This window comes from Diadema antillarum, unplaced genomic scaffold (genome assembly GCF_040938485.1).
Source record: "Diadema antillarum isolate AM-2024a unplaced genomic scaffold, OU_Dant_1.0 seq00000097_RagTag, whole genome shotgun sequence".
NCBI lineage: Eukaryota > Metazoa > Echinodermata > Echinoidea > Diadematoida > Diadematidae > Diadema > Diadema antillarum.
In genome coordinates, this window is record NW_027271186.1 from 1,699,588 (window position 1) to 1,711,344 (window position 11,757).

The window sequence follows — 11,757 nt, forward strand, 5'->3', positions numbered from 1 at the left end:
TTGAAAGTAAATGCAGCTTGCAGAGGCCTAGATGGAGATACTTGTAGTAGTGAGGATGGCTGGCTGATTTGGAGGTCCTTCTGCAGAGACAGCCTCTGTTTGTACAGCTGAATAACATTGCACTTTGGACTAGTAAAGCTGGAAGTACGTAGGCTGACTTCAACATCTAGTATGTTTGCGATTGCCAAAGTGCTTTGATGAAGGAAATTCAGTTTTTGATAGCGGTCCATGGGCTGCACACCAGCCCTCTTCAAAGCCTCTAATAACTTGGAAACATTGCATAATCTTTCTCCTTGCTGTATTTCCATGGCTGGTCTGTCACTTGGCATTGTACTTGACCAACAGGACCTGGGCTGAAATGAAAATTATTGAATAAATGCAAAAAAGAAAAAAAAATGCCTTATGCAATAATGGGATTCTGAAGATTTGGTGATGGTGGTTACCAGCTGTCATTTTAAAGGGACTGTTCAGTAGGTACTGGTTGAGGTGAGAATTCAGCTTGTAACATTTTGCGAGATATTTAGAAAACCACTCTATGAAATGTTAAAGAGCATACAATTCTAAGGGGAATGAAAAGTTTATTTGATGAAAATCAGTTTTGAAATGACTGAGATATCTAAAAACAAGGTGAAACAAGGAGATCCTAATAAAAGGTGTGGCCTGTCAATTTTATTAGGATCACCTTTTCTTGGGATATCTCAGCCATTTCAAGGCCAATTTTTATCAAATAAACATTGAATCCTTTTTGAAATTACACGCTCTTTCATATTTCATAACTGACATAAGAGGTTTCTCATTATCTCACCAAATGTTTTGTACAGTGCATGTTTTTCAACCTGAATCCTTACCTCAACCAGTACTGTACAATCCCTTTAAAATGGAGAATAGCATAAACAGAATGACATAGCATCCTTTTATGACATAAACGTGACATATTTGGAGTAGCATGAAGTTCAGTTATGAATTCTGAAGGACTTGTTTGGCATTCTGAAATGTTGATTTTAGCTATGATAAACACGGTTGTATTTGACGTTGTCAGTCAGCATGCAAACAATTAACAGCCTGACGTGATCAGTACGCAGCTGCACGGCACAAAACACTGTTATGAATGTTGCTCTGAGAACATGAAAACCATTTAAACAGTAAAATATTTTTTTTTTCCTGCTGTAAACAACCTGGACCATGTGTGTTATCAAACTACATTTTACAAGCAAAGCTGAAATCAACACTTTCCTTAGTCCCATGTGGTTTGAATTCATATAAAAGATGTGAAATATTAAAACAAAAATGCAGTACTAGTATGTTTCGATCAGCTCTATATTACAGGAGTCCTTCAAAGGATCATAGGATCCATTTATCCCCTTTTAACTTTTACATATTTTTTTATTCTGCACTCGATTCTCCATCCCTTACTAGACTGATAAATCTGCCTTTTGTTCTGTGACTGTGGCCTCATAAACTGGTGCAGTTGGTAATACAGTTGGCCAACCATATTATTGACCATACAGTTAACCTGTTGAAGATTAGTTCTGAGTATAATTAGGCAGGCGTTACTGGAAAATGCATTACGTGTATACACAATGTGTAGTAAAATCAGCCTGTCCTCAACAGGTTTTGAGAGGCCACCAAACAAGAGGCAGATTTATTGGTCTAATCCGGTTAATTCCTAACCAGCTTTGTTTTCTCTTGCTTTGTTTTATGATAAATTACTGCTTGTAAAGTTGCAATCATCTCATTCGGAATTTTAAAACTTCATCACTTTTCTTATTTCCTTTCAACTCTCCTCCTTCATTTCTGATTCATTTTTCTCCTCTACCCAATTCTCACTTTATTCTTCTTTTCCACAGTCCCGATCCTGTCTCCTACCCTCCCAACTCCAGTCGTGCAGCACCATTGCCTGCAATGCAACTTTAACTTCCACTTCTACTAAAATCTAGCTCACCACTCTCCTAGTCTTGTTTTGACTGACACTTAGATCTAGACTAGTTTTCTAGTCTAAACTTAGGGGCATAGCTAGACTAGGCCCCTCTGTGATCTAGACCGTAGGGACTTACGTTAGGGTCTCAAGTGCACAATTGCCGGGAAATCAGATGGCCTTCCTTCAACTCTCCCTGTGTCACTCTAAAATTACTCTTTCGAGGGTCTTCTTTCGCCAAACAACGGTCTTTTCAAGGACTACAAACTCATGGCGTTACCGCAAACCGCTTTTCTGCAAACACTGCATTTGCTCTAATCATGCAACTTTAATTCAAGTATCAAAGTGTTCTCAGCCAAAAAAGCAAAAGGAAGAATATCATTCAAACGCAGAATTACACGCATGGGACTTATAGGCTTACCTCTTCTATTATTTTGATGCTTGTCGTTGCGTTGAAGTGCAGTGAGCCTGTTATGCCGAAGATTAGATAACTGGTGGTTTGTTAGTCTTTTAACTGCCCAATAAGTAATGGAAGCAGAAGCACCCATGCCAGAAAAAAAAGGGGTTTTTGCCCTCAGACACTTAAAATATTTGTACCTTCGCGGCACAATTCACAATCGCCATGTAAACGTGTGTGATCCTCCATGAGTAGTGTACGGCACATAGCCTTAATTCAGACGCTGAGTGAGGATCATATGGCAGACGTCGGATCGACATTGCAATAAAATTGAATAAAATTTATTTCAATTTAGTTCAATTTTTCATTTAAACATTAACATAATCAGCAATTACACATATATGTTATTTGAACATGTGCATACAAATTATATCAATCACAAAATTGAAGGAGGTTTTAATGTATACATAGAATGTTGTGTGGGACAAGAAAAAACAAAAGAAAAAAAAAAACATGAAGGCCTATGCATGTTATAACAAGGTCCCCCAAAACACAGATTTGATAATATTGCAGATAAGTGAAAGTAAAACGGAGAGAGTTATGAATTAGGATATAGGACATTCGGATGACAGTGCAAGTTATGGCATTACTGAAATGCTACACAATTGGCTAAAGTTGAAATATATAAACTGTCGCAGCATTTCTGAGTAGGCCTACAACATACTTATATACACATTGACTATTGACTTTCATTAAGCAAAAGTCAATCAATGTCATCAATCAACAAAGGATGCAAGGATCAGGCGTTTGTTAAGTCTCTGCTTGAATAAAGGATAAACTTGGGGCAGATTTAACATCGGCTGGCAGATCATTCCAAAGCTTATAGGACCATGCAGAACAGTGTTTCGTGCAAAGGTGCCAGTGCGTTTACGAGGTAGGCCCCTTCATAATTATGAAACAAGTTTTGCCAACAAGTGGAGTAATCATGAACATTAATAGGCCTATTGCTTTTATCACTGGCTGAACTTTAAAACATGGTGCAGTGGCAAATGTCATGCTACCTTTGCAGAGACCAGGTGTCAAAAAATTTTTTTAACTACTTTTACTATTTTACGACCGGAGAGGGAAGATAGATGTTCGAACAAAGAACATACTGAATTAAGTTTGGAATTAGTAGTTTACAGTAAAACAAATGTAAACATTTTGATGTTGACACAAACACAAACACTGTGACAGAACATGATACTCGTTAACATAGGTGTAAACATGAACATACATCTATAAAGTGAGCATTAATGATTTGATGCCTTAAGAACAAAATCAGAAACTACAAGTAAAACAAGACAACAGCAAATTGACTGCCATGACCGATATTGCATCAGCAGCAGCAAAACAACAAAACCAAAGCATGTCAGTTCTCCACACACATTTGTCAAAGAAATTGCAATTCAGTGAAAAAAGGAACAAATAAGCAATTATTATATGCAATATATATTTGTAAATATGCAGCGGTAAAAGAACACCGCTCTTTCTTTATGGAATCTATTTATAGCGGGCAGTATGCTATTATTGGCCCTATGTCATGAAAACTCTCTGGCCAAAACAGTCATTTAAATTCTTGCGCTCCATGCATCATTGAAAAACTGACCTATGTTAAAGTGAGGCACCATAAAAACACAACCTAACGTCTTATGGTTTGGGTGTGTCTGTGTGTGTTTGTGTGTGTGTGTGTGTGTGTGTGTGTGTGTGTGTGTGTGTTTTGCACAACTAATTGCATACAAATTATTTGAGGCCCTGATTTATCAAAATCAATTTTAAATTTCCTTTTTAAACACACAGGCTGCCATATGATCGAAATCAACTTTGTAATTAATTTTAGAGAGGAAATACAGTCCAAATATAAGTTAGTCTGATAAAAAAGAGTAAAATCTTACGAGTTCAACGGTAAAAATTTGACTGAAATCGAATGAAAAATAAGGAAGTTATTACATTTTGAAGGTTTGCTAATTTCTGCAAAACAATTCCTGTACAGTGGATATGAATATGCAAATAAGTGAATTATCCATGTCATACCTCATAATTTTCCATTGATCATGTACAAAAAAATTACGAAAATTCAATGTTTCTGTCATTGAAATCTGAAGCATGATGTTATTCCCGGTTGAATAACTTCAGAATAGTGATCAGTTAGATATACGAAGATTTGAGCCTCGGGCATAATTGCGTTTGATTGAAAAGCCATATGGTAAGTTGTGAGGGAATGACATGCTCACGTTGCCATTTGCATATTCATGTTGACTATTCAAGAAATATTTTCCCCAAAATAGCGAAACTTCAAAATGTCATAACTTCCTTATTTTTCATCCGATTTCGATCGAAATCATACCGTTGAAGTCGTAATATTTTACTCTTTCTTATCAGACCAAGTTATACACTACTCAAAAAAAGTTAAGGACCACTTTTTAATGTGTGTATACAATTTTCAAACCGGGTGTTGTATTTCTAGAAATACCCGAATATGGCTGTCTTGAATCTCCTCAAACACCCTGTAACAATTTCACACATGGGTGGTTTCAGTTGTTGCATGATGTCTCTCGCATTATTGCATATCCTGAAAAGTGGGCCCATTGTGAAGTGGTACAAATGTGTACAAATGTGTACGTTTTAAAAAGTGGTCCTTAACTTTTTTTGAGTAGTATATTTGGACTGGATTTCCCTTTAACTCTTCATCAAACGTTGTGCAGTAGCAAAGACACAGAATGACTCCTTTGGTTATATCCATGTGCCGCCCTCTCTAGATGCAAACCATACAGCCCACATCATTGAATACAACAACATTAAAGGAGAATAAAATTCTTTAACAATTGATATTGAAATGCGAATGAGAAAACTGCTGACGATATTATGTCGTTACCTTAACCATTTCACCATTAAAACTAACAAAAATTCAATATTTCTGCTATAAGAGTGCAAGAAATAATGTTTCCTGTCCGATTAACTTAAAAAATGATGATCAGTCAGATAGAGAGGCTGGGGTAGGTTTTCGATTGAACAACAACCGAAAATAGAAAAAATACTGAAAATTTCAACATTTTGTGGACAAACTTAATGCCAAGTTACGATGCGATAACAAACTCACTCATTCGCGTATTCATATTGACTGCTGAAGAAGTTTTTTTGTAAAATTAAGCGAAGTTTTACAATTTCAAAACTTCCCTGATTGTTTTATTCAATTTTAGTCAAGTTTTCACTGTTGTGCTTATATTGTGTACTCTTTCTTATTAGACTAACTTGGTCCAGAATTCCCAATCAAGAAACTATGGAAGGAATTTTACACACACACTCAGACACACACACACACACACACACACACACACATAAACATTCTGGGACAGTGAAAGAGCACATGACGCAGTATTTACCAAAAAGGCGTAATTTCTAATGCGTTTTCCATATCGTGATTACATAATAATTACATGTACTTTTTGTAAGAATAAATACTAGTATGATTTTTGTTGAATTTCTTCTTATCGTCCTTTCTTCTTGTACAGCAAAAAATTGCCTTATTGCGTTCCCATCTAAACACGACAGCACATGGAATGAATAAAACTCTTAACTATTTTTTTAATCGATTGCTCTGAGAGATCCCTGAAACCTATACACTGTTTTGCAATGTTTTGTTTTGTTTTTTACACTCATTGAACCCATGCACAATATTTGAGGAAATCCTTCCTTTAACCTTCAGGAAATGGCATGTTACTCGACTAACGCCTGCATGTGCCCTGAAGACGTGCCATGTGAAGCAACTGCGTGGACTCGAGTAACAAGTCCAAGTCTGTCGCGCATAAATTACACCTGTCTGTATAAAATAGATGCTGCTTGTTTTAGTGTGCATGAGTGCGTTCAAGCCGTATTGACTCGCAGGCGACCAATTTAGTTTTCATCAGCTCTTTCGCAAGGGAAGGAAAATGTTTGTGTAGTTTTTTTCTTTGTTTTGTTTTGAGGCTGATGTCTAAAATTAAATAAGGTTCGTCATTCCGAAGATGCGTTGTTTCGATACACACAACTTCTGCATGTATGCCTACAGATCGCTGGTGTTTTCACGAACCGGCACAGCCGGCCCCGGAGCCGCGAAAGTAAGTTTCGAGATAATCGCGTTTGAAGTTTTTGCCTTTGCAAAATCCATGATTGCGCCTATATTTCACGTCCAGTTACCTAAATATCACACTGCACGACAGATTAGGAGTTGTTCGTGTGTTTCATGTTCTTGGTTCATCGTGAAAAACAAAAGTTTCGTTGAAATATAGGGCAAAGTCCGTCGTGCCGGTTCGTGAAAACACAAAAACACGTAAACAACGCTTCCAATATTTTCACGAACCGGCACCGTCGGCCGTGCCGCTTCGATTCTTCGCGCATGGTGCGGATTTCATTTTTCACGAAGTGACACCATCGGCGCGCACGCGCTGCGCGTTAGGTTATCTTCATCATTTCTCATAGCCGCGCGCGCACATAATCGAGCGCGCGCATTAGCGATGCTCCTTTGTATACTAGTGATATGAATTGGGTATCAAGATTTTGTTTGATACTTTTTTTTTTCTTTCCCCCTTCTAAATCTCTCATCCATTCGCAGAAAGGCATTATTATTGAGTTGTTCTTCATTATATTACACATTGATCATTGCTCTCAGCTCATTGCATCGGTCTTTCTGCACATTATTTCGAATCATAATTTTCAAGATTCACTCTCTTCCTCGGAGCATTACCACGATTACTGTATCTCGTGCTATGTTGTTTTCGAATATGAAATGTAATCAGTTTGCTCTATTGCTTTGTGAATGTGTCATTCTTGTAAAGAAAATAATTCTGTGCTGGTAATACTCTCTTTCACTCTCTTTTCCACCCTTTCTTTCGCTTTCTTTCTCTCTCTCTCCCTCACACACACGCAAACACACACATACACACAAACAAACACACAATCCCTCTCTCTATTTATTTCCTACACGTGACACCTTACAAAACTTTTTAAATTACATAAAAACTAAATGAGCTTTACTTGGGTATCTTTTCTCATTCATAGATTTATTACCACGTGTGTACACGAGTTTTAAATATGGCTTTTCAATAAACTATACGTGGATCATACTACTCATATAATGCAGATTCCAACTTGAATGAAGTTTAAAGGTAATACAATCTCGTAGACAGTGACTGATCTAATTGATGTTTAAATTGCTGTGACAGTTCACAAAGTGTATTATAAATCTTCTGCAAACAGTCTTGATCTTCCCTCATTTTGTAAAAGTTTGTAAGCACTCATATTATGCACAGTATGTGCCTGAAATTTTATTCATTACCATACCATGTTATTTTGCAAGATATAAAAATCCTCATGTTTCCCTTTCTTTTCTCTCACTGCTAGAGGATACCATATACAAAGTTCCTTATCTAAGCTCAGTAAAAAGTGGCTATCAGATCTGCATTTACTCATTATTGTTTCAAAAGTAAAACCCACAAAGATATACAATATAAGAAGACATAGATAATGATGTCTAGGCCATAATTTCTGATGTGGACACAGACTGCAATAATATGGCTATGTATAGCAGTACATCTATCATCCAAGAAAACATTTTCTGTCAAAGTTTATTAGGCATTTTTTAGTTGCAGAGAGAGAGCAAGCAGAGGAAATGTAAGCATCCGATTTTTTATATTCCTCTTGCAGTCTACTAATACCTTTCTAACTTGCACAACTTGACTTGACTTGGTCCTGACTTTAGTTTATGTCTGCTGTGGGTGTCACAGGTGCTGGGGTAGGCATAATTCAAAAATACTGAAAATTGTTTATGGGTTTGGCCTAATGGTGGCTGGGCTAAGGGAGACAAAATGAATAGTGTGATGGGAGAGCTGGTTCGTAAACAAAGTAAAAGAAGAGACATCAATATGGTATTTGACATTGCTATGGTTTTGTTGTGAAAAGCACTGTTTAAAGTCAGAGAGGGGAAGCATAATACAGTGGAAATTGAGGATGGCATCATTGTGACAAAGCAGTATAGAGAGACCCGTGGATTGATGGTTATCAAGAGTAATGTCAGTGAATAAGGTGACAGTGAGAGATACAGTATGTAGGATTAATGTCCCTTAATATCTCCTTGATTCTTTCACATACAATATTTTGAAAATTTGAGACTTTACTGATAAACGCACAACAGTACTTCATGGTTTCTTAATGTGACATGTTGATCTTGTCATTAATTACTTTGTGGATTGTCAGTCAAACAGATACAGAGATTACAAGCTATTCCAAACTCTGCTGCAAGAGTAGTGTCCAAATTAAAAAAAAAATGAACAAAAATTTCACCAGTGCTAAGAAGCTTGCACTAGCTTCCAGTCAAAATTCATACACAGATCAAAATGTTGATATTAACTTTTGAATCCACACTATTTGAAAGAACTACTTTAGATAGAAAATACACCAGAGAGAAACCTTCATTCAAAAGGTAGTGACTTATTTGTTATCCTGAATAAAAAAACAATGGCATACATTTGCTTGTAATGTCTCTACCATTACAGTCTAAACGTGAAAAAAGGTATCATTGTAATTGCAATTGTATGTTTTTGTTCAATCATTTCTATCCTTGAGCACAAATGGCATAATATAGAATGTTTCCATATGCTATATATTAAAGCACTGTTGATTATTATAATTATTACTATTTTTATTGTTATGATTATGATTATGATGATGATTATTATCATTATTATTATTACTATTATTATTATTATTATTATTATTATTATTATTATTATTATTATCATTATTAAAAATGATGTCCTACTTTATGACACCACTACCCCCCCCCCCCATTTCTGCACACATACAAACCCAAAGTCATTAAATAGAAAATCAAAAAGAACATCGAATAATGTTCTGCTAGAACCTGCCTGTCCATTCATAGAGCACACACTCTTGTGAAAAGTTTGATGCTGCTGTGTGGAGCAACTCTGTGATTGTGGTGAAATATTGCTATGATCTCCTTCCACAATGATCCCATGGCTTGGATTTTAGTGCAGATGTTCAGCTCAGCCACCCTAGTCATTTGTAGCTGTTTCGGGTTTCTCTTGGCTTTCTCCAGTAGACAGTTGTTATCTGCTTCTCTCCCTATGCAAAGAGGAACAATTGTTTTTCACAGACAATGTTACTTCTCCATTGCAGAGGAGAATGATGACATTTGATACAACAGTTATAATAAACTTCTTAATTAATTTCACACATTTCTAAAACTACACCGATTTCCCTAAGAAAATAATTGTATGATAATGTTCCTTTCATATCAACACTTTGGTAATGTTTTACTCAAAAGTGTTAATACATCTTTTTTTTTATCATAAAGTTTAAATCAATGTGATAATGTGCATAACAAGACTGTAGTAGGATTACACCTAATTGTCCATTGACACTGGATTTTCTTAGTAATTGTCTATGACAAAATAAAACCAAATACTACATGAAAAGGTGTTATGCTGTTTATTGATCTTGCTCACCTTTAGCATGGTGCACAATGTAACCTTTGAGTGCAGTAAGAAGAGGATGCTACGCCAGACGAAATGGTGAATGAACATATTGTTGACTAGAATCAGGAGCAGAACTAAAGTAAAGAATAAAGAAAGCAGGACATCACAAGTGAAAATCAGTGACACAGTCAATTCCATGTAAGTAATGTCTCAGACATTTGACTTCTGAGTGAACAAAGAAAAAAACACATTGACATGAGTAAAACTATAAATGTATATTGAGACAGTTCATTTTCATCTTCTCTGCCAAGAATTTGTCATACAGTATGTGCCATTGACTTTTGCAAAGTTGATGGTATCTCATATCAGTACAGAGTGTGTAACTGTTCTTCCTCATCTCCCTTGCCCCCCCCCCCCCAATAAAAAAATAAAAACACAACAATAATCAAACTAACAATAAAAAACTACAGTTACAACAGTCCTGAAAGATACATGACACTGAAGAAATGCACACTGCTACCACATCAAAATCAGACTGAGGGACAACATTGCCTTTATACCAAAATGCAACATGACTACAGATAATTAGATGTCAAAATGTTGGATTCCATGTTATGTCAGTGCTTCACATTCATGAAACTACAAATACAGTTGTAATTAAAGAAAGAGTAAGACAAAACAATTATTTCAGTATGTGGCAAATCATATTAGGAATATTATTATTACTAGTAGTGTGCCTGCACTGTCTATTACACACTGGTCTGTCTAATTTACTCTAAGTCCTTGACAGATAGCAATGTAACTTACGGTTCTTGTTCAAGCTTGAGATGATAGGAGAAATCTGCAAGAATGTGGTATGGAGTACAATACTGTAAAGTAGCCCATCATCGAAGGACAGCACTCATTTCATTCCAGTCTGCAAGTTGTTGGGTCGTCCACACAAATGCCTCAATATCTGTTTGTAATGGAAGATGAATAAAAGATGTCAGTCACATGAAACTCCATCACTACCAGTTCTGTAAGATCATAACATTGATGCACAGATTTGCAAAACATCACACTGCCCCCCCCCCCCCCATCCCTTTCAGGTCTATATTCTACAGCTTACCAGAATCTGAAGTTTATGAACGTCTCTCTGGTTTAATTTTACAATTTGCCTAGCTCTGAATCCCTAGCCTCCATCCCCCCCCCAAAAAAAACCCCTCTGTGTTTCAAAGAACCATAGATTGTAGAAAATCAAAACAAACAAAATGAAAAATCGCAACCTAAGGCAAAAGTACTTGCCACGTATACGCCAATTACGTCTACATTGAGGCTTTTAGGCTCATAATATAGCATGATAGAACAATTTATGAATTCATGTGCTGAGCATAAACGTTGCCCAGGAGTTTTTTTTTTTTTTTTTTTCTTGTTGTCTATCCATTATTCCAAATCAAATTTGCTGGTACGGTATTCTTGACAACATTATCAAACTCTTCATTGTTGTTGGTAACGCCTCAATTAGACAGGGAGGTGGGAAGAGGACCTCCCTGATTTAACGTTAGACTTTTAGCAGAAGTAACTCTAAAATCATTTTTTTTTTTCATGGAGAATTCAAAGGTAATCAAAACAATTATTTTAGTATGTGGCAAATCATATTAGTGTGGCAAATCATATTAGTAATATTATCATTACCAGTAGTGTGCCTGCACTGTCTATTACACACTGGTCTGTCTAATTTACTCTAAATCCTTGACAGATAGCAATGTAACTTACAGGTCTTGTTCAAGCTTGAGATGATAGGAGAAATCTGCAGGAATGCGGTATGGAGTACAATACTGTAAAGTAGCCCATCATCGAAGGACAGCACTCATTTCATTCCAGTCTGCAAGTTGTTGGGTTGTCCACACAAAGGCCTCAATATCTGTTTGTAATGGAAGATGAATGAAAGATGT

General features: G+C 36.3%; 1 long non-coding RNA gene across 1 annotated transcript; it reads right to left on the bottom strand.

The window, feature by feature from the left end:
• Positions 1-9,254: 9,254 nt before the first annotated feature.
• LOC139726707 (uncharacterized) lies at positions 9,255-10,664 on the bottom strand. The gene is made up of 3 exons (XR_011710716.1): positions 10,631-10,664; positions 9,854-9,957; positions 9,255-9,470 (listed from the first exon to the last, which is right to left on the bottom strand). It is a non-coding gene; the product is annotated as an uncharacterized lncRNA (long non-coding RNA).
• Between the last annotated feature and the right edge of the window lie 1,093 nt (positions 10,665-11,757).